Genomic DNA, 24,700 nt, shown 5'->3' with positions numbered 1-24,700 from the left:
CTCTCCAGCAACTTACCAACTACAGATGTTAACCTTACCGGCCTATAGTTCCCCACATGTTCCTTGCAGCCCTTCTTGAAAATAGGCACAACATTTGCCACCCTGTCCCAACGTGCTTCTTCTGACAGTCCTGGTAGACCCATTGTTTCAGCGTGTTCTTGCCCCACTGAATTAATTTCCACATACCTGGACTCCATCCTATCCCTCTGGTCCAATCCAAGACATCTCACACCCTCTTCGTCAATGTGTTTCCCACGGGCAAGAGGTAATTTGCTGATTTTAGAAGTGGAAGGTCAAGGATCGATTAACCTGTCTTCATCGACGGTTCGATGGTGGAGTCAACAACTTTATGTTCCTCGTCGTGAATATTTCTGAAGATCTGTCGTGGACCCAGAAAATTCATGGAATCATAAAGTCAACCAATCCAATCCAATCCAACTTTATTTGTTAAGCACTTTAAAACAACCAATGTTGACCAAAGTGCTGTACAGAAGAATAAACAAGACATCATAAACAGACAACATAACAGCTCACATGAGGCGCAAAAATTACATATGAAATACAACAATAAATTAAAAGACATAAAACATGAGTAAAAATAATAGCCACGCAATAAAAGCAATCAAAATAAGAAATTAAATCAAGTAAATAAATAACCGACATGACTTTGTTAGAGTTGAGCAGAAAGGACATTGGTGTGATGACGAATGTTCTCTCGATCTTCTACAGGTCCAACGTAGATACCATGTTAAACGGTTGCCACAGGGCCTGGTTCGGCATTTCAAAATCCCAGGAATGTAGGTTATTAAACAACCTGGTGGCCATTGACCTGTCCTATCCATCACCTGAACTATCCACCATCTACTGAATCTACAAGAGGCAGTGTCATGAAATGGCGACCATCAATCATCTGGAACCCTCACCACCCTGTCCATGGTCTTGTTTCTCTCCAAACTCCGAGAAAGAATATCGGAGTCTGCAAACTGTGCTCACCCCAGTTTCATGAACTGTTTATTTCCATAACAACCGGGCTCTTGACCACCATAAACACCGACTAAACTATGGACTAACTACAAAATGTGTTGTTTGTGCTTGAGACTTCCAGCTTTGGATTTGCCCAAATATTGATTATTTTAGCATTGAACTTTCTTTTGTTCTTTGTGTTATCTGTGTGCGTGCGCTGTCTTTACAGATGTGGTCTGCTGCTACAGGAAACAAATATTGTTGAGTTCTCTGTACATATGACAATTAAACACTCTTGATTCTTGAGACTGGAGTACGTGACATCTTCCCTACAGCCATGGACGTTGAGAAGTCACCAGAAAGAAATGTATCAGGACATTTGTAGGAGCAATGATCGACTTTTGACTCCAGGGTCGGAATATCATCTTCAACACGACAAGGGTTTGAGGTTAGCGGAAAGTATTTAAAAAAGCGATCTGATGGATGTCTTTGTTAACGGATGGTTGGCTGGGCCCCAAATCCATTATTTAAATATAATGAATGGTGCATGTCCGTCTGTTTAATTTTCGAATGCATGTCCTCCATGTCAAGATGTCAGATTAAATGATTCAAGATTCCCGAAATGCACTCGTCAATGGAAACGATTAATCTGAACATTACGATTTCAGGCGACTGCTCATAATTATTGGGATTGCGGAGAGATGGTGTGGATTCTATCATCAGCCCTCTAGATTGCTCCCCGGCACTAACTGTCCACTAGACAGAACATAAAGAATGGATATCATCACATATGATGACTGGTGCCCTTTCCGTGAGGCACTTTGTGCCCGGACACAAAAGAGTTAACAGTAGATGTTTGTTCAATGAGTGTGATTAACGTCAGTCTACACGGAGCCCGGTTGTGCCACCGGAGGTTTCCCAGTTGCCAATATAAACCATTCCTGTTGCTGGAATATGAGAGTGTTAGTGAGATCATCCCGTTCGTCACCGACACAGAGCAGCAGCTCCACAGACGGAGAAAACCATTGGGAATCTGTGGACAATAAAGTGGGATGTTGGATGGATGTTTAGGAATTCGAGAATATTAGAGAGTGAAGTGAATGTCACCGAGTGTAATCGGGGAACAGTGAGCGCGGTGTTACACAACTGGGTCGGTCTCTGAAAACGGTAGACTGGGATGTTACTGCCATGGCGAAGGGAGTCTTCTATAGGGCCCATGCAATTTTTGATCCTTCGTACAGCTTAAGTGCTCGGATATACAGTCTACCCGTAACTATTCAGCCTGTCTTTTATCCCATGCTCGTCCTTGTTGCTCTTCCAGGTAAGTCCCCATCCAAATTCCCACGCAACAGCAGGTGAGAAGCGTCAGTGACGTGATCCGGTATAAATGTATGTAGCTCAGACAATCCATGACCTGACGCTTGAAGAAATCTTCGACAGAGTAATGGGTAATGTGTTGATGCTGCCTGCCTGTTTGTGGGGCCCAGAGGTTTATCACTATGAAGCAGCGGCCTGGAGCGGAGACTGCGGGACCCGGAGCTGGGGCAGCGGCCTGGAGCGGAGACTGCGGGACCCGGAGCTGGGGCGGCGGCCTGGAGCTGGGGCAGCGGCCCGAAGCGGAGACTGCGGGACCCGGAGCTGGGGGCAGCGGCCCGGAGCGGAGACTGTGGGACCCGGAGCTGGGGCGGCGGCCTGGAACTGGGACGGCGTTCTGGCTTTCGGCGGCGGCGACATCACCACGGAGGTCCGCTGGACTGGAGAGCGGCATCTCCGGCCTGGTTCGATCGCCTCAGCGCAGAGGGAGAACAAGGAGGGAAGAGACGGAGACTAAGACTTTGCCTCCATCACAGTGAGGATGTGCTTGGTGAACTCACTGTGGTGGATGTTTAATTTGTGTTTATTGTATGAGGTCAAGGAAAGAGCGTTCACGTCGCGGCCCTGTTTCAACCAATCTTTCCACCACCACGCACAAGAAGCACAAGAAGCGCAAGACAGACACCATTGTGCAGATGTCGAGAAGTGTGTTCAGCTCCGGCTGAACAACTTCTAATCTTGTGTGTGGACTCGATAAGAAGAAGAGTTTATTGTATGTTTTGTTTTTATTGGTTCTGTGTATGACTGCAGGCAACATAATTTCGTTCAGACCGAAAGGTCTGAATGACAATAAAGGAATCTAATTCTAATTCTAATTCTAAAATGATTTGAGTATAAGAGCAGGGAGATTCTACTGCAGTTGTTGTAGAGGGTCTTGGTGAGACCACACCTGGAGTATTACGTACAGTTTTGGTCTCCTAATCTGAGGAAATACATTCTTGCCATAGAGGGAGTACAGATAAGGTTCACCAGACTGATTCCTAGAATGGCAGGACTTTCATATGAAGAAAGAAAGGATAGACTCGGCTTGTACTCGCTAGAATTTAGAAGATTGAGGGGGGATCTTATAGAAACGTACAAAATTCTTAAGGGATTGGACAGGCTAGATGCACCTATTTTCTATGTTTCTAAGAAGGATCTCGACCCGGAACGTCACCTATTCCTTCGCTCCATAGATGCTGCCTGCCTCACCCGCTGAGTTTCTAGAGAAAGTGAAGGGGGCCATTCATACATGAGCACATTCACATTTTCTGCAAGTTCATCCAGGTGTGGACTCTTCTATATCAGCAAGACCGAGCGCAGGACTCCCGCATTTGCATTATTATGGCTACCTAGTATTATGGTTATAAATGTATACCATTTTTTAATTCATGTTTTATCTGTTTGTGTGAGTCAAGCCTGTTAAGCTGCTAGCTGCAAGAATTTAATCATTCTGTTAACGGTACGTACGACAATTAAACACTCTTAACTCTCCAACAATTACTGTGGGGTGTCAGCAGAAATACAACCCACCACATTCTACAATGTTATGACTTAGCAGATTCCTCATTCTTCTCTTCTTTTCAGTCAAGCCAGCGGATCAAGACTGGTTCAATGAGTGCAGAAGGGCAGCTTCAGGTATGTCCAAAAATGATGACATGCCAGCTCAGTGCGTCTTCAATTACATGCATGATCCACAGTAAAAGCAGCACACGCAGGCAGCATCCCTGGAGAGAAGGAACGGGCCCCGTCCAAGAAAGGAGATGGCCAGAGTCCCACAACAGCCTAGGATGTGTCGGGATGTGTCATAAGAACGAGAGCGTGCACTTTTAAAATGGCACTGAAATATGGCGCCTCTTGCATACGGGCTCTGCAGACTATTTCTGTACACATACTAATCGAGGATCAGGGGTATGGCAATACTGTACAGGACGCTTTGTGTGAAAAATAATTTCTTCTGTCCGACATTAGAAAAGGTTTTAAATTGAAGAAAACGACAAGGAACCAACGTGAAAACCTGTCTGCTCCGAAACATTCTCTTAAAGAAGCTTCTACTAAAAAATGCTGGAGAACAATGTCACTGGGTAAGAACAAATCACTGCATGCATCTTTCTTCAAACTGTAAGCATTACTTGTTTTAATATGTAATGCATAATCCGCATTCAGAAAGAATGTGACTTGCTTTGTATTTTACTGCATCTTTAGGTAGCACCTATCTAATTCATATTGCACATACCTGCTATGTTTAATTCGTTCAATAGGCGAAGACAATGAAACCATGCATCTTGTATTCATTGGAGTTTAGTTTGTATTCACTGGAGTTTAGAAGGATGAGGGGGTTCTTATAGAAACAGGGAATTCCATAAATTCACATCTCTCTCGGTGAAAAAGTTTTTTCTCACCTCAGTCTTAAATGACCTCCCCTTTATTCTAAGACTGTGGCCCCTGGTTCTGGACTCGCCCAACATTGGGAAAATTTTCCCTGCATCTAGCTTGTCCTGTCCTTTTATAATTTTATATGTTTCTATAAGATCCCCCCTCATCCTTCTAAACTCCAGTCAATACAAGCATAATCTTTTCAATCTTTCCTCATATGACAGTCCCGCCATCCCAGGGATCAATCTCGTGAACCTACGCTGCACTGCCTCAATCATAAGGATGTCCTTCCTCAAATTAGGATACCAAAACTGTACACAATATTCCAGATATGGTCTTACCAGAACCCTATACAACTGCAGAAGAACCTCTTCACTCCTATACTGAAATCCTCTTGTTATGAAGGCCAACATTCCATTAGCTTTCTTTACTGCCTGCTGTACCTGTCAGCCAACTTTCAATGACCGGTGTACAAGGACGCCCAGGTCTCCCTGCACCTCCCCCTTACCTAACCTAACCCCATTGAAATAATAATCTGCCCCCTTGTTTTTGCCGCCAAAGTGAATAACCTCACATTTATCTATATTATACTGCATCTGCCACGCATCTGCCCACTCACTCAACCTGTCCAGGTCATCCTGCAACCTCCTAACATCCTCTTCACAGTTCACACTGCCACCCAGCTTTGTGTCATCTGCAAACCTGCTAGTGTTGCTCCTAATTCCCTCTTCCAAATCATTAATATATATGGTAAACAGTTGTGGCCCCAACACCGAGCCTTGCGGCCCTCCACTCGCCACTGCCTGCCACTCTGAAAAGGACCCGTTCACTCCTACTCTTCACTTCCGGTCTGCCAGCCAATTTTTAATCCACGTCAACACCCTACCCCCAATACCATGTGCTCTTATTTTAGTCACCAGTCTCCCGTGCGGGACCTTAACAAAGGCTTTTTGAAAGTATAGATACACTACATCCACTGGCACCCCTTCATCCATTTTACTTGTCACATTCTCAAAACATTCAGAAAATTAATCAAGCATGATTTCCCTTTCATAAATCCATGTTGACTTGGACTTATCCTTTTACTGCTCTCCAAATGCTCCATTATTACCTCTTTAATAATTGACTCCAGCATCTTTCCCTCCATCGAAGTCTGGCTAACTGGTCTGTAATTCCCCGTTTTCTCTCTCGCTCCTTTCTTGAAAAGTGGGATAAAATTAACTATCCTCCAATCCACAGGAACTGATCCTGAATCTATTGAACATTGGAAAATGATCACCAATGCGTCCACTATTTCTAGAGCCACCTCCCTGGGGACACTGGGAAGCAGACCATCAGGTCCAGGGGATTTATCATCCTTCCGTCCCATTAGCCTACCCAATACTATTTATCGCCTAATGAAAATTTATTTTAGTTCCTCTACCCTCTTAGCTCTCTCTAGTTTCATTGCATAGGCCTTGATGGGCGACTTGAATTATTGATTGTGACATGAAAACAGCATGAAAGAAAAAGATGCAGGTTCTTTTTGGCTTTTTGCAATCTTGCACATAACTTATGGTACAAGAATATTACCAGGAATTTTCAGTGCCATGTTAAATCATGATATGTGTATTAATATCCTCAATGTTGCTCCTTACTTTACATGGTGAACATTTACAAAAAATAATGCCAATCTACTCATCATCCGGCTTGACTAGGTAAAATAAGCTGCAGGTCTTAATTTGTAACTTTTTAATGAAAAATGGTATAATCTAATGTTTTATTATCCATCTGAAAAAGAAGTGGGAGGAGACAAAGCCTAGCAAGTTAGAATTAGATACAGGCAAGGAGGTTTTATTGGCGGATGGGAGGATAAACACTGGAAATAAAAAAGAGACAAAGCTGTCAGATAATGAGAGAAAATGAGTGAAATACAATGCAGAAGGAGGGAGATAATGGGCTTATATTCACTGGAATTTAAACTGGGCTTATATTCACTGGAATGTCGACCATTCTATTCCATCCTCCGGTTCTGGGGGGGGATCCTGTGGCGTTAGCTAATACACGGGTCACTTATGGTCGAACCCTCGTCACTAGGTACGAGGGCTAGCACGTGACGTCATGGGCTAGAGGGAGTGTCCTGCTACTTAACGTTATCTCACCTCGATACCTTACCGGTCAACAGGTAGCTGAGCCCGAGAGAACAGCCTCGCTCAGCTACAACAGCAAAGATAATATAGTAACGCACCAACCTAACGTGTAGAACCTGAATAGATGACTGTTTGAACCTGCCTGACATCTGGCCTTATTCACCACGTTTGGTGCCGCTACAGGGATAACTTTATCACACAAAGGGTGATGGGTGTATGGGACGAGCTGCCAGAAGAGATAGTTGAGACTGGAACTTTCCCAAGATTTGAGAAACAGTTAGACAGGTACATGGATAGGACTGGTTTGGAGGGATATGGACCAAACACAGGCAGGTGGGACTAAAGCTGGGACATGTTGGCTGGTGTGAGCAAGTTGGGCAGAAGGGCCTGTTTCCACACTGTATCCCTCTATAATCTTCAGAAAATTAAATAGTTCATGTCCAGCATTCAGCTGAATCTGGACGACATTCAGCGTAGACTAAACAGTGGCAAGTAACGTTCATACATAGAAGAATCAAAGATCAGCTCCAAAAATGGAGAATCGACCCGCATGCAGCTGATGTTCAATCGCATTAGCATTGTCAAGTCACACCAACATTCTGGGGTGGTCACTGGCCAGAACTCAACTTGATCAAACACAATGACTGTGGCTACAAGAGGATCAGGGATTGTAGTAACCCATCTACTCATGTCCCGAAGTTTGCAACCAGATGCAAGGCAGGAGCTTGATAGCATTCTATCCATTTGCATCAATTAATGCATCTCCAACAGCATTCCCATAGTTGAGATCATTATTCAAAGCAGCCCACCTGTTTTGCATTACACTGAAACAAGCTAGATATTCTTTCCCCACACCTCCATTGTGCTAGGACTAGCTTTTATAACTGACTTGCAGGACAAGAAGTCAACAGGACATTATCACATGTACAACGAGGCAGGTGCTCTGTCTTTTGTGAGACGATGACGGGAGCCAAGATGCCATCTCCACTTAAAAACTCATCCCTACAGCAATGATGCCTTTCGGAGTATGCTCTAGTGCACAAGTATGTAGGTAAAGCGTGGCACCCAGGGAAGACTTTGTTCTTAAAAGCAAATAGCATGGAGAAATGATTTGTAAGAACCAATAAACAATTGAGAAAATACCACAGCTGAGAAAGGTGGGTATAGGATCAGGAACATTCAGGAGTTAGAAACATAGAAATTAGGTGCAGGAGTAGGCCATTCGGCCCTTCGAGCCTGCACCGCCATTCAATATGATCATGGCTGATCATCCAACTCAGTATCCCGTACCTGCCTTCTCTCCATACCCTCTGATCCCCTTAGCCACAAGGGCCACATCTAATTCCCTCTTAAATATAGCCAATGAACTGGCCTCGACTACCCTCTGTGGCAGGGAGTTCCAGAGATTCACCACTCTCTGTGTGAAAAAAGTTCTTCTGATCTCGGTTTTAAAGGATTTCCCCCTTAGCCTTAAGCTGTGACCCCTTGTCCTGGACTTCCCCAACATCGGGAGCAATCTTCCTGCATCTAGCCTGTCCAACCCCTTAAGAATTTTGTAAGTTTCTATAAGATCCCCTCTCAATCTCCTAAATTCTAGAGAGTATAAACCAAGTCTATCCAGTCTTTCTTCATAAGACAGTCCTGACATCCCAGGAATCAGTCTGGTGAACCTTCTCTGCACTCCCTCTATGGCAATAATGTCCTTCCTCAGATTTGGAGACCAGAACTGTACGCAATACTCCAGGTGTGGTCTCACCAAGACCCTCTACAACTGCAGTAGAACCTCCCTGCTCCTATACTCAAATCCTTTTGCTATGAAAGCTAACATACCATTCGCTTTCTTCACTGCCTGCTGCACCTGCATGCCCACTTTCTATGACTGGTGTACCATGACACCCAGGTCTCGCTGCATCTCCCCTTTTCCTAGTCGGCCACCATTTAGATAATAGTCTGCTTTCCTGTTTTTGTCACCAAAATGGATAACCTCACATTTATCCACATTATACTGCATCTGCCAAACATTTGCCCACTCATCCAGCCTATCCAAGTCACCTTGCAGTCTCCTAGCATCCTCCTCACAGCTAACACTGCCCCCCAGTTTAGTGTCATCCGCAAACTTGGAGATATTGCCTTCAATTCCCTCATCCAGATCATTAATATATATTGTAAATAGCTGGGGTCCCAGCACTGAGCCTTGCGGTACCCCACTAGTCACTGCCTGCCATTGTGAAAAGGACCCGTTTACTCCTACTCTTTGCTTCCTGTTTGCCAGCCAGTTCTCTATCCACATCAATACTGAACCCCCAATGCCGTGTGCTTTAAGTTTGTAAACTAATCTCTTATGTGGGACCTTGTCGAAAGCCTTCTGGAAGTCCAGATACACCACATCCACTGGTTCTCCCCTATCCACGCTACATAGTTACATCCTCGAAAAATTCTATAAGATTCGTCAGACATGATTTACCTTTTGTAAATCCATGCTGACTTTGTCCAATGATTTCACCACTTTCCAAATGTTCTGCTAACCCATCTTTAATAACTGACTCTAGCAGTTTCCCCACTACCGATGTTAGACTAACTGGTCTGTAATTCCCCGTTTTCTCTCTCCCTCCCTTCTTAAAAAGTGGGGTTACGTTTGCTACCCGCCAATCCTCAGAAACTACTCCAGAATCTAAAGAGTTTTGAAAGATTATTACTAATATACAAAACCAAAGGTGTATTAAAATGATGATCACTTGTGGTTGAGTTTCTATTCCGATTGGAAGGATTAATTATGACAGTAACATGAATTAACTAATTTCTCCAACAACAATTCAATCACAATTGTCATAAGCAATTTACCAGATATGATAGTTCCCTACCTCCCAGTACGGACCCAAGCCAGACTATCGGTACCGACTGGATATCTACCGGCATACACAACAATTCTCTAACCGGGCACTGAGATCTACCCTGGCCGCGATGCGCCGGCACCAGCAGGACCTCGCATTGACTCTCCCAAAACTTCGGGCCTCACTCACCCAGACCTGCAACGGACCCCAACTATACTTCATCCGCCGGAAGATCCACCTCTTCAATCAACGATTCCTAGCCCACCTTAACTCCACCAAGGACCTGAAATTATCCCGCCTCCAGGCCGCTCGCGCCGCCGACACTCCGCGACTCAACAGCCCCAATTCTGGCCCGCGCCGCCTGCCTGAGTCCAGGGACGCCATCTTGGCCACGAGGAGCGCCTCCAGTACTCACCAGGACACCGCCTTCGCCGACCTCCACGTCGATGTTGCCACCGACCTTCACCTGCCCACGGATGACGCCCAGCCTCGCCGCTTCAATGGTAACTCTGACTTTCTCCCCATCGCCGATTCCTCCGACTATCGCCACCATAACGTGACAGCCGAACCTCGTCTCCCCCCGGGACCGCCTAACATCATCGCCGCACAGGTCCCATCCGACATTCCCGCTGCACTGGGCCCGCCAAATATCGCAGCCGCAACGTACTCTCCCCCCGAACGTACTGCCATCGACTCACTCCGCAACAACCCAGACTGGGTTATCAAACCTGCCGACAAGGGAGTCTGGCGCGTCGATCTCTACAAAGCCGAGGCCACGCACCAACTCTCGGACACCTCCTCCTACTTACCCCTGGACCATGACCCCACTGACGAGCACCAGGCCACCATCTCTAGCACCATCACCAACTTCATCAACTCCGACGCCCTGCCCCCCCGAGCCTCCAACCTCATCGTTCCCCAGCCCCGCACGGCCCGAGTTTACCTTCTCCCCAAAATTCACAAAACTGACTGTCCTGGCAGGCCCATTGTCTCTGCCTGTTTGTGCCCTACCAAACTCATTTCCACATGCCTCCATCCTATCCCCCTTGGTTAAATCCCACCCTACCTATGTTCAAGACACCTCAGACACTCTCCGTCGTCTCTGCGGATTCCATTCTCTAGGTCCCCATCCTCTCATCTTCACCATGGACGTCCAGTCACTCTACACGTCCATCCCCCACCAGGATGGTCTCAATGCCCTCCGGTTCCTCCTCGACCGGAGTAGCAACCTATACCCGTCCACTGATACTTTCCTCCGCCTAGCGGAGTTGATCCTTACCCTCAATAACTTCTCGTGTGACTTCTCCCATTTCTTCAAATACAAGGCGTAGCTATGGGCACGCGCATGGGCCCCAGCTACACCTGCTTCTTTGTCGGGTGCATCGAACAATCCTTGTTCGAGGCGTACCATGGCCCCATCCCCGACATCTACCTCCGCTACATCGACAACTGCTGTGGTGCCACCTCCTGCACCCACACACAATTGACTGACTTCATCTACTTCACCACTAACTTCCATCCGGCACTCAAATACACCTGGACCATTTCCGACACTTCCCTACCATTCCTTGACCTCACTATCTCCATCGCAGGAGATAAGACTTCTGACCGACATCCTCTATAAACCCACTGACTCCATCCCCTATTCCCAATTCCTCCGTCTACGCCGCATCTGCTCCCAGGATGAGGTGTTCCACACCAGGGCATCGCAAATGTCCTCATTCTTCAGGGAACGGGGGTTCCCCACCCCTACTATAGATGAGGCTCGCACCAGGGTCTCCTCCATATCCCGTAATACAGCTCTCTCTCCCCACCCCCCCCCCCCCACCACTCATCACAAGGGCAGAGTCCCCCTGGTCCTCACCTTTCACCCCACTAGCCGGCACATACAATAAATAGTCTTCCATCAGTTTTGCCATCTCCAACGTGACTCCACCACTCGCCACATCTTCCCATCTCCCTCCGTTTGCCTTCCGCAAAGACCGCTCCCTCCGCAATTCCCTTGTTTGTTTTCTTTATTTATATAGCACATTTTTAGTCAACTTGCATTGACCCCAAAGTGCTTCACATAATTACATCCACACACACAGGCAAAGGTGGGTGAAGTGTCTTGCCCAAGGACACACACAGGCAAAGGTGGGTGAAGTGTCTTGCCCAAGGACACAACGACAGTATGCACTCCAAGCGGGATTCGAACCAGCTACCTTCCGGTTGCCAGCCGAACACTTAGCCCATTGTGCCATCTTGACAATTCTTCCCTTCCCCGCCACTCCACCCCTTCCTCCAACCTCATCTATTGCATCCGCTGCTCTAGATGTCAGCTGATGTATATCGGTGAGACCAAGCGTAGGCTTGGCGCTCGTTTCGCCCAACACCTCCGCTCGGTCTGCACTAACCAACCTGACATACCTGTGGTGGCTCAGCACTTCAACTCCCCCTCCCATTCCGTATCCAACCTCTCTGTCCTGGGCCTCCTCTACGGCCAGAGTGAGCAACACCGGAAATTGGAAGAACAGCACCTCATATTCCGCTTGGGGAGTCTGCATCCTGGTGGCATGAACATTGAATTCTCACAATTCTGTTAACCCTTGCTGTCTCCTCCCCTTCCTAACTCAGCCCTCGGGCTCCTCCTCCTTTTTCCTTTCTTCTCCCCGCCTCCCCCCACCCCCCTATCAGTCTGAAGAAGGGGTTTGGCCCGTAACATTGCCTATCTCCTTCGTTCCATAGATGCTGCTGCACCCGCTGAGTTTCTCCAGCATTTTTGTGTACCTTACCAGATATGATGCTGAGTAATTTGAACTAATCCATCTAGTGTTGGATGCACTTGCACCAACAGTTACTTTGGGAGATGCAAGCTCACTTCATGAGAGTGAATCCGCAGAAAGCACAGATGTGGATGGGGTCCCTGGCCAGAGTGTGGGAGTATCAAACACAATGGAAGCAAAGGATCATTGGGTATTCTAGAAAGGCGCTATATAAATCCCGTCCATTATTATTATTATTATTATTATTTCTAATGCAAAAACTGAAGCCAGAGGGAGAAGAGCCATCTTGCTGGAAGTAAGTCCGCTTTTTAACAAGAAAAACGTTTTAAAAACTGGCGGGAAGAGTTGCAGTTTTTCAGTATTGCTGATTGTGGAGGCAGAACATAAGTGTGAAGCAGGTGTCCAACAGGCTTGTCTAGAGGGGGGAGGGGGAGAAAACAAAGCCTGGCAAGTGATCTAAAAGCATTTATTTCGAGAGAATTAGAATATAAAAACAGGGATGTAATGCTGCGGCTTTAGAAGGCACTGGTCAGACTGCATTTGGAGTGTTGTGAGCAGTTTTGGGCCTACATCCGAGGTGGGGACCGGCTGTGCCAACATCCAGAGGTGGTTTACGAGAATGATCCCGGGGATGATTGGGTTAACGTATGAGCGTTTGACCACTCAAGACCTGCTCTCACTGGAGTTTGGAAGGACGAGAGAGGACCTAATTGAAACTTTCAGAATAATGATGTATTAGAGACGGGTTCCTAGAACAGTATGTCACAGAACCGACAAGGGGGGAGGCAATCTTGGATCTGGTCCTGTGTAATGAAGCAGGATTAATTAAAAATGTCATAGTTAGGGACTCGTTGGGAACAAGTGACCACAATATGGTCGAATTCCATATTCAAATAGAAGGGGAGCAGGTTGAAACTCAGGCTAGGGTGCTTAGTCTAAATAAGGGGGATTATGAAGGTATGAGGACTGAGCTGATCAAAGTTGACTGGGATAGCAGACTCAAGAATAAGACGGTACATGAGCAGTGGTGTACGTTTAAGGGTATACTGTATAACCTTCAAGAAAAATTTATTCCTATGAAGAAAAAAAGGGGTAAGGGTAAGAACAGTCAGCCATGGCTCAGTAAAACTATAAAGGATAGTATTCGGCTGAAGGCAAGGGCATATAAGGTAGCCAGAGATAGTGGGAGGGTAGAGGATTGGGAAGCATTTAAAGGTCAGCAAAAAATAACTAAGAGATTAATTAAGACGGGGAAAATAGACTATGAAAGGAATTTAGCGAACAACATAAAAACTAATAGTAAGAGTTTTTATAGCTATATAAAAAGAAAAAGGGTGGCTAAGGTGACCGTTGGTCCATTGGAGGGTGAGACTGGAGAGTTGTTGGTGGGGAACATGGAAATGGCAAAGGCATTAAACGAGTATTTTGTATCAGTCTTCACCATAGAAGACACAAAAAATATTCCAACGCTGGATAAACAGGGGGCGGTAGGAATGGAGGAGCTAAATACTATTAAGATCACCAAGGAGGTGGTATTAGGGAAATTAATGAGACTGAAGGAGGATAAATCCCCTGGGCCTGATGGATTACATCCAAGGGTCTTGAGGGAGATAGCGGTGGGGATTGTGGATGCATTGGTGATAATTTTCAAAAACTCCCTGGAGGCAGGAACGGTCCCAGTGGATTGGAAAATGGCCAATGTAACACCTATATTTAAAAAAGGAAGTAAACAGAAGGCGGGTAACTATAGACCGGTTAGTCTAACATCGGTGGTGGGTAAAATGTTAGAGACAATTATTAAAGAAACACTAACGGGGCACTTGGATAAACATGACTTCATCGGACAGAACCAGCATGGTTTTGTGAAGGGGAAGTCCTGTTGAACGAATCTGCTCGAATTCTTTGAGGAAGTAACAACCCGGGTGGATAAAGGGGAACCGGTGGATGTGGTATACTTGGACTTCCAAAAGGCTTTTGACAAGGTGCCACATAAGAGACTATTGCTAAAAATAAAAAATTATGGGATTGGGGGTAATATATTAGCATGGGTAGAGGATTGGCTAACAAATAGGAAGCAGAGAGTGGGGATAAATGGTTCATACTCGGGATGGCAACCGGTAACTAGCGGGGTTCCGCAAGGGTCGGTGCTGGGACCCCAGTTGTTCACAATTTATATAAATGATTTGGAGGAGGGAACCAAGTGTAATATATCAAAATTTGCGGACGATACAAAAATGGGAGGAAAAGTAGGGGATGAGGAGGATAGGAAGAGTCTGCAAAAGGATATAGATAAGCTAGGTGAGTGGGCAACAACTTGGCAGATGAAATTTAATACTAATAAATGTGAAGTCATTCACTTTGGGAAAAAAATGATAGGGCAAGTTATTTTCTAAATGAGGAGGAGCTGCGTTGTAATGCAACGCAAAGGGATCTAGGGGTATTAGTACATGAATCACTAAAAGTTAGTATGCAGGTGCAGCAAGCAATCAGGAAGGCCAATGGAGTTTTGGCCTTTATTGCTAGGGGGATTGAGTATAAAAACACGGAGGTCTTGCTGCAGCTGTACACAGTATTAGTGAGACCACATTTGGAATACTGTGTACAGTTCTGGGGTCCATACTTAAGAAGGATGTACTAGCCCTGGAGGCAGTGCAGCGAAGGTTTACAAGATTAATTCCTGCAATGAGGGGATTGACATATGAGGAAAGGTTAAGTAGGCTGGAGCTCTACTCTTTGGAGTTTAGAAGAATGAGAGGCGATCTCATTGAAACATATAAGATCGTGAGGGGCCTTGATCGGGTGGATGCACTGAGGATGTTCCCAATGATCGGGGAAACTAGAACTAGGGGACATAGTTGCAGAATAAGGGGGGGCTCTTTTAAAACTGAGATGAGGAAGAACTTCTTCACCCAGAGGGTGGTTAATTTATGGAATTCACTGCCCCAGGGAGCAGTGGAAGCAGAAACTTTAAATATATTTAAGACTAAAATAGATGGTTTTTTAGCTGCCAAGGGGATAAGGGGCTACGGGGAGAGGGCAGGATATGGACCTAGGTATGGTTAGTATAGTAAGACCTGAGTGATCTCCTGGACAAGTGTCGATCGCCTGGATTGGGGTCGGAGAGGAATTTCCCGGATTTTTTTCCCGAATTGGACCTGGGTTTTTATCCGGTTTTTTGCCTCCCCCAGGAGATCACGAGGTTCTTGGGGTGGAAAGGGGTGATAGCGGTATAAAGGGGAGGGTAGTGTCTTGTGTTATGTGTCTTGTGTCTACTGTTTGTGGGTAAGTGTGTCTGTTTAGTGTTCAGCCATGAGCGAATGGCGGTGCGGGCTCGACGGACCTGGTGGTCTACTCTCGCACCTACTTTCTATGTTTCTATGTTTCAATGATAGGCCTGGATAGGGTGGATGTGGAGAGGATGTTTCCACTAGTGGGAGCGTCTCGGACCACAGGGCACAGCCTCGGAATAAAAGGACATACCTATAGAAAGATAAGGATGAATTTCTTCAGTCAGAGAGGGGTGAATCTGTGGAATTCATTGCCACAGGTGGCTGTGGAGGCCATGTCATTGGGTATACTTAAAGCAGAGATTGATATGTTCTTGATTAGGAACGGTGTCAAAGGTTATGGGAGAAAGTAGGAGAATGGGGTCGGGAAGGAGAGATAGATGAGCCATGATTAAATGGCGGAGTAGACTCAATGGGGCGAATGGTTAAATAAACTCGAATGACTTTTGAACGTAAATGCATTTAAAATCGATTACTCAGGCAGGATACGTCACATTTACCACTCTGACGGTGACACAAAAACATCTAGGCTTTGCAAGTAAGGCAATTTGTAATGGGATTATTAGTTTCATTAAAGCAAAAGTGTTTTGCATATTTCTGGCAGGAGTATTTTGTGGTATTATCAGATGCTTGTAATCATGGGAAATATTAATGCAGTTTGTCACCCATATTTACATGCAATTCTACAGTAGTTTTTAATGTCCAATGTTCTAATGACAGTCTAGAGTTGTCTATGACTTGTGTCTGAGTCCTGTCATTGGTTGGAATGACCAGTACCTAAAACCAAGCATTCCACATCACCTCATCGGTGGATTCAATGCTACACTGCACGATGGGCTACATTAGCAACGGAGAAGGAACAGGAACCCAGCTCTCACCTCTAGAATTCCATGTAAACTAAATGGTACAATTTTATGGGGGATGTTGGGACAGAGACCGCTGCAGATGTACAAAGGCAATTTTTAACAATTGCAGAACAAGTTGGTTGAATAGTCAGTTTAAAAAAGGAACACTGAACCTTTGGAACAGAGAAGCAAAGTATAAAAGCAAGGTATGCTACGTTTTTACAAATCTCTTCTACACAAGTCTGTTCGACTGCATTAAACAACAAGAATGGTATCAAGATGAAAGGCTTCACTTCCATGAAAAATCCAAAGAAAGTGGGATTGTCGTGCTTAGAGAAGGTTAAAAGAAGTGTTCATAGATCAGTCACGTACATACGCTTCTTGTCAAAGGCATAAATGTTTCCAACCAAGGGATACAGATTTAGTGAAAAAGAATCAAAGGCAATACTTTTGATCTATTACGTGAAATAGCCAGGCATGTGTAAAGTATGCCTGGGAATCGTGAGACAATCCATTCATGACTTTGCTTGCCAGATTACAATTCATTCTTCATTACAGAAACTAAACAAGCATACGGCAAATTTGTTGTGCCTCAGCATTCCGTCCCTCTCTCCCTCCTGAATATAACATTATATTCCGTGCCATAAATACTTTTCTATACCTCAATTAGATGATCAGCACAACATCCCTCTTCAAAGCTAAAAGCATAATCTATTCAGTTCCTCTAATATTTTTCTTGACATTAAATTACACAATGACAGAGCAGTACCCAGGCCATCCCAGAGTAACAAATGCCCCACTTACGAGAAACCCATACATGCAGAAAAGCTCCACTATTAAATTCAAAAGTCCGATGTACATACATACGTTCATTTCTAGGAACGTTAGAACTAGTTTTGTCTCTTTTAACATTGTTCCTTCTTGTCAGCATTATGTGTTTTTTAATGCCATTCATTACTAAATGGTAAACATAGAGTGATTTTTGTCTATTTTCTGACGTAAAAAATCAACATCTGTACAAATGGAATCCACTGCTCTGTCATTGTGTAATTTAATGTCAAGAAAAATATTAGAGGAACAGAATTGATTATGCTTTTAGCTTTGAAGAGGGATGTTGTGCTGATCATCTAATTGAGGTATAGAAAAGTATTTATGGCACGGAATATAATGTTATATTCAGTAAACATAGAGTGATTTTTGTCTATTTTCTGACGTAAAAAATCAACATCTGTACAAATGGAATCCATTTGTTTGTCAGGGGAGGCCTGTGCTCAGATTAATTTATGCACATTTGCTCCGAATCCCTCATTAACCCTCCCACCAAAATTCCTATTGAACATGGCAGTGAAAGTACCAACTGACCCACAGCATCCAAAAAGCCTTTTGGGGAGATCGCTCCAGGTTTCCACTGTGTTGTGTCAATCAGACGTCTTGCCAGTTTCAAGGAATCGTAGAGTTGGTGACATAGAAGATGGAGTCCGTGCCGGCTGGAAAATAGCTGCCCAAATTCCAGAACTTGATCCGTAGCCTTTCAGGCAGGCGCACTGTTCATCATCTTCCAAAATTCCGTAGGTTGCAGAATGGTTCACACAAATTGGAAGAGAGCAAATGACGCCTCACTTTTTCTGGAGAGAGGGAGATAGAAAATGAGGAACTGCAGGTCAGTTAGGCTGGCATCAGCATTAGGGAAATGCTAGACTGTGGACTTAAATTAAAGATATGGTAGCAGGGTACATAAAAACTAAATAATTTAGCAGATGCCGCACACATTTACAACTAGCACACCAAAGATAAAACATACAGCAGGGCTCGATATTAACGGTTGCCCAATTGCCAATGGCCACCTAGAGTGGGAATGATGGAAACAGCGTTTATCCATATATATTTTTTTAAATACAAACTTGGAATCTTCATTGCTGTTCACGACACATACATCTAATCTGAATATCCGGTAATGTGGCTTTTTGACACCTTTAAACATATTGCCAAAAGAACATTTGCTGCAGTTATGTCATTTGGCCATCTCTTATAGACAATAGACAATAGGCACAGGAGTAGGCCATTCGGCCCTTCGAGCCAGCACCGCCATTCAATGTGATCATCGCTGATCATCCCCAATCAGTGCCTCGTTCCTGCCTTCTCCCCATATCTCCTGACTACACTATCTTTAAAACCCTATCTAGCTCTCTCTTGAAAGTATCCAGAGAAGCGGCCTCCACCGCCCTCTGAGACAGAGAATTTCAAAGACAGTTCTTGTCAGTTAGTGTAATGTTTAACCTGTCAGGTGGGTATCGTCGGTTTTAGCAGCTATTATCATAAAATGCTTTTAGAAATTTCCTTGCAACCTGTATATTTTGTTGTGGATAAATTATGTGGGAAGCAAGTGAGTTTATGTACCAATAACGACCCATGCTATGGCCATGTCATGATAATTTTCGGTCCTTCACAGAAAACATGCTTGCATCAATCTGTAGTGTGCATGGTTAAGCATATATGTTACCATGGTCCAGGAGTTATTGACACGGGTTGATCATATGCTGAATCATCCAACCACATTTGTTTGGAAGTAGAAAGAAATAATAGAAATTGCATTCATTGCAACGTGTAAAAAGAGTTGAGATACTGTATTATAATTTTGCTGCATGTCATTATGGGATATATCATGTCTTGATTGGTGAATATGTTTAGTTTGTGATTTTATTTGAAGCAGAAATAATATGTGAATGCTTCAATGAGCATAATTCTGACTGGTAACTGTGCACTTCGTCCGAGCACATTGCCGCACACGCCATGCAAGCCGTCTTAAATGACCACCTAAACTGTCATTTGGCAACTGAAAAAGCTGCCTAGGTTGCCCGGTTGGCAACAGAGAAAAAAGCCCTGATACAGTGCTGGTATAACTCAGCAGGTCAGGCTACATCACTGAAGGGAATTAATAGGTGATTTTTTTTGGTTGTAATAGGGAAGGTGAGAAAGCTGAAAAAGAAGTGGGAGGAGACAAAGCCTAGCAAGTTATAGTGTATACAGGCGAGGAGGTTTTATTGGCAGATGGGCGGATAAACACTGGAAATAAAAAAGAGACAAGGCTGTCAGATAATGAGAGAAGAGGGGTGAAATACAATACAGAAGGAGGGAGATAATGGGCTTATATTCAATGGAATTTAGACTGGGCTTGTATTCACTGGAATTTCGAAGCATAAGATGGGATCTTATAGAAACATAACATGTTTAAGGGATTGGACAGGCTAGATGCAGGAAAATGTTCCCCATGTTGGGGGAGAATAAGGGGTAGGCCATTTAGGACTGAGATGAGGAAAAACCTTTTCACTCAGAGAGTTGTGAATCTGTGGAATTCTCTGCCACAGGTGGCAGTGTAGGGCAAATCAAGAGAGAGATAGATATAGCACTATGGAATCAAGGGATTATGGGGAGAAAGCAGGAACAAGGTTACGATTCTGGATGATCAGCCATGATAATATTGAATGGTGGTTCTGGCTGCAAGGGCTGAATGGCCTAATCCTGCACCTATTTTCTATGTTTCTATATAGATAGGACGTAGAGGGTTAAAGAAGAGGGAGATGGTGGGAGAAATTAGAGTGCATCTGGGGGGGGGGGAGGGGGGGAGAAAAGACAGAACAGGGGGGAGGGCACAAAAAACAGATGCAGGCCTTGGCGAAACAAGCGAAAATGTTTGGTGAAATGGCCGCCTCGTCTACACAACTCTTAACCTGCAAAAGATACATCAGAACCAGAGATGTTTCGAAGGCCTTCATTAAAGTGCCACACAGAATCAAACAAAGTGAAAGGATCTAAGTAAAAGGATTGATGCTACGCAGCATCTTGTTTACTGCTCAGGATATGTCCAGGAATGGAATAATGGAGTGGAATTATGCTAAAATAGATCATCATTGCTTTATTGTTTAGATATGTCAGTGATGACACTGCTGTGTAAGGAACTTGGCATGAGTCGCTGCCCTCTCCACTACTACACTGGGAACCTGATTGAGGGCCTCATCCCTTTCCTGGCTCGCCACAGCAAAGAAGTGGTTAAAGTGACATATGGTTGGGTCTGGAATAAGCCATGGTTGTCTGTAAGGGTTGGTTGTGGGTGAAATGGAGAACCCAAGTATCTTGTTAAATTCCTGTTGTTCCCAGCCAAATTAACTCATTGTTCAAAATTGAGGAGTAATTCCCAATTTTGGTACCACACCTGTTGATCATATTTGTATCCTCTCCAATGCTTCCATGTAAAGTCATACTTCTTTCCACATATGAAGCAGAATCAAAACTCAGTAACTTTGAAATTTTAATTAGAAACATAGAAACATAGAAAATAGGTGCAGGAGTAGGCCATTCGGCCCTTCGAGCCTGCACTGCCATTCAATATGATCATGGCTGATCATCCAACTCAGTATCCCATCCCTGCCTTCTCTCCATACCCCCTGATCCCTTTAGCCACAAGGGCCACATCTAACTCCCTCTTAAATATAGCCAATGAACTGGCCTCAACTACCTTCTGTGGCAGAGAATTCCACAGATTCACCACTCTCTGTGTAAAAAATGATATTCTCAATTACGCCTCTTCAGAAATAATTACTAACCTATGTTGTCTTGAGGACTAACTTCTTGACAACTATAATGGATGGGATTTATATAGCGCCTTTCTAGAATTCTCAAGGCGCTTTACATCGCATTATTCAAACATTCTTCAGTCACACTCGGTGGTGGTGAGCTACTTCTGCAGCCACAGCTGCCCTGGGGCAGACTGACGGACGCGTGGCTGCTAAACTGCGCCTACGGCCCCTCCGACCACCACCAATCACTCACACACATTCACATACAGGCAAAGGTGGGTGACGTGTCTTGCCCAAGGACACAACGACAGTATGCACTCCAAGCGGGATTCGAACCGGCTACCTTCCGGTCGCGAGGCGAACACTTAGCCCATTGTGCCATCTGTCGTCGAACTATGATTAGGAGTGTAAGATCCAGGGGCACTATAAGATATTTGTGATTGCAAATGTCTGGAATTGTTAAGTTTGTCTGGGTTAGGGGGTATTTGCGACAGGGAGAGGTTAGTCAGAATTAAGATTGTTTTCCCTCGAACTTCAGAGGTTTCACCGAGACCTGATAGAAGTATATAAAATGAGTGGCATAGATCAGATACAGTCAGAATCTTTTTAATCTGCAGAATGGAAAAATCAAATACTAGAGGGCATAGCTTTAAGGTGTGGGCTGCAAAGTTTGAATGCAATGTGGAGGACAATCTTTATAGATCTATTTTATTTCATTTTTTACACAGGTTGAGTGCCTAAGGTTGGGGATGAGATAGAAATGATAGTGGCATTTGAGGCTTTTTGATCGGCACATGAATGTGCAAGGAATGTAGGGATATGGATTCAATACACAGGTAAGCAAGAGATGGTCTTGGCATCATGTTCAACACAGACACTGTGGCCCAAAGGGTCTGTTCTTGTGCTGTACAGTTCTATAAACATGCTTACAGCATGCAACAATCAGACTACAAGAACATTGATTTGCTGTTTAATGATATTCAGTTTCAGCTTGATTAATAAAAGCTGGCTCTTCTCCGTGATCAATGGCAGTCGTTACTTAGACCAATGTCATTGAAAATCTCCCTGGAGATGAATTTGGTATTTGCCATTATTTTGCTGAGCTGGATGTTAGGTTAACAAATCACTCACTAAAATAATGCACCAAATTACATGATGTCACATTAATACAATTTTCAACTTTGCAACACTTGTTTTTCTGATGTGGCAAAATTCTAGGCTAGCTATCTAAGAATCTAAAGGGAAATGAATTTGGACTTACAAATATACAAAAGATCATGGAGTGGATTAAAAGGTCCAAGCAAAAAACAAATCTAACATATTTAAAGTGGGACAAAACCAACATTTCAAAAATGCAGTGTTGTGTTTAAAAAAAATATGGAAACACTAGAAGAGTTCTCAAAATGATTAAGTATCGGTAGAAAAATGTGAAATTTTACTTCGGGAAAAGATGAAAACCATAATATACTTTTCCATTTAGTGAGAGTAAAACAACTTTTACAAAGCTATCAATGAGATAACAAGTAGGTAATTTAGAGGCAATTTCCATACACTAGTGCTAAGCAACCTTTATTATGGAGAGGACAAGATTCACAAATTATTGCTAAATTAATCCATTTGTCTCCAAATTTATGAATATTAAAAGCTGGTTGGTGAAAATTTCTGTTAAAAGTGATCAAGAAATTGAACAATGACCAAAACATGCAAAACCTTTCAGACAAACAAAGTCTGTAATCTCCACTAAATGAGCAACATCCCTTCATTATCATTGACATTACACCATCTGTTGCCTCATCTCTCGTATTGTTTGGGGGAACGTCCACAATGTTTTTCTTTCATTTGAAAGATGGTGGGGAGGTTAAACGATGAGGGGCAAAGTGAATATGAAGTGATAGCTCCAGTGCAGTAACCAACACAACGGCACAGTAAATTGTACTCCTGTAATACATTGAAATAAAAGCTAATTCCAATAATAAGCTTTCCCCTATTTTACCTTGGACATCAGGGCACGAGTGTCGCATTTCCTGCCAATGTTCTTTAAAGAGGCAATCTGTCCATCCTTGACTGTGGAGAGAAAATAATTTCTGGTATCATTGACAATAGCATTATTATACTGCAACATTACTGGAGAAACTCAGCGGGTATTTCCAAGTACTGTGGAAGCATGGGAATAATCTGTCTCTTGTCGAGACCCTGCACCAGGACTGAGAGTGTAAAGAGGAGATAATCAGAGGAGAGGGTGAAGATTTTACAAACAATGTGTGTCGTAGTAGAGCTGCAACAGTTGAATTTCATTCGAGGATCCTCTGGAATTAATCCAAAGCCAAGATATTTAGCGTCACTCAAAACTGCTTCCCAACTTAGTAGGCAGTGAAATTGAGAATCCTGCTGCTGTTATAGAACTGTAATTATCACTAGGTGCTGCAGGAAGCATCAAGGCCAAGACTAAACAACTGAAATGCAGTACCTGTACTTTGATTCGCTACCTGCTGGTTAGGGGAGTGAGTAAAACAATTTAAGATGCTGAACTCGACAATTTGTTATTTATGAGTTTTTTTGCCAGTTCTATGGCATTCTTCGATATCCTTCGATTGGCACCTGGATATGCAGGGAATGGAGGGGCATGGATCACGTGCAGGCAGAGGAGATTAGTTTATCTTGGCATCATGTTCGGCACAGACATTGTGGGCCATGGGGCCATAATGTTCTTTGTTCTATTCCTTTCTTTTAGTCAGTCAACTTTAGCTTAACAACAGCAACTTTGAGGTTGATTTGGCAACATTCAAATCAGTAACGTTGGCAAAAGTGTGTAAAAGTGTGTCGACCATCTGATTCGCTTTCAAGGACAACTTGTGCAAATTAATTTTAAACCATGTATAACCAGATTTTTAATTATGTAATTTATATGGGATATATAATCACATGGCACCTCTGAACCTACCTATGCAACATAACCGCAGCAGGGTTCCTGGTAAATCCTCCTCTTCGATCAGTAGTACAACCATTGGAGGGGCAGGAATCTGTAGCACAATTAGCCGATTGATATTACTGTACAGACTGAAGGAAGATGAAAGAATCTGGAATGAGTACATATTTTAATTCAGCGATAGTGATTCAGCAGTGGAAGTCTCACTCTACTATTACCATCATCGTTTGTACACGGCAGAGAGATGTGTACACTTATCCTCCATGACTGACGACTTTAGGGTGTGGGAGTAAACCGGAGAAAACCCAGAGAGGCCATGGGGGGTGGAAGGGGAGAAGGAAGGAGCCAAGGCCGTGCAGCCAGCACCTGTAGTCAGGATCGAACCCGCATCTGTGGCGGCCGCTGTCTGTCTGTCTGTCTGTCAGGCAGCAGCAACTCCACCGCTGCGACCCCTCCCCTCCCCTCCACTCCCCTCCCCACCCCTCCCCTCGCTCTTCAGGCCAAACGCAGGGATCGTCCTTCACGGCAACAAATTTTATTTCTAAACCAGTTGGTTCTCGCCCGCCACGAGCCCCGTCCGCGGACCGGTGGATACAGACGAACACGGACGTGGAGCAGAAACCCGCTTCACCCTCACCCCCACCCCCACTT

The 24,700-nt window shown here is 44.3% G+C and overlaps 1 long non-coding RNA gene across 1 annotated transcript in view; it reads right to left on the bottom strand.

Annotated features, from left to right (window-relative positions):
* LOC116967972 overlaps positions 1–24,105 on the bottom strand; it is an 86,509-nt gene extending 62,404 nt beyond the window's left edge. Inside the window, exons 1-3 of the long non-coding RNA XR_004410372.1 lie at positions 24,065–24,105; positions 23,117–23,187; positions 17,912–18,174 (exon numbers count right to left, since the gene is read on the bottom strand). This is a non-coding gene — a long non-coding RNA (uncharacterized LOC116967972). The remainder of the gene's footprint in view (positions 1–17,911; positions 18,175–23,116; positions 23,188–24,064) is intronic.
* Positions 24,106–24,700: the final 595 nt, after the last annotated feature.

Source organism: Amblyraja radiata, chromosome 43 (assembly GCF_010909765.2).
Source record: "Amblyraja radiata isolate CabotCenter1 chromosome 43, sAmbRad1.1.pri, whole genome shotgun sequence".
Classification (NCBI taxonomy): domain Eukaryota; kingdom Metazoa; phylum Chordata; class Chondrichthyes; order Rajiformes; family Rajidae; genus Amblyraja; species Amblyraja radiata.
This window is presented reverse-complemented; position numbering and strand designations above follow the sequence as displayed.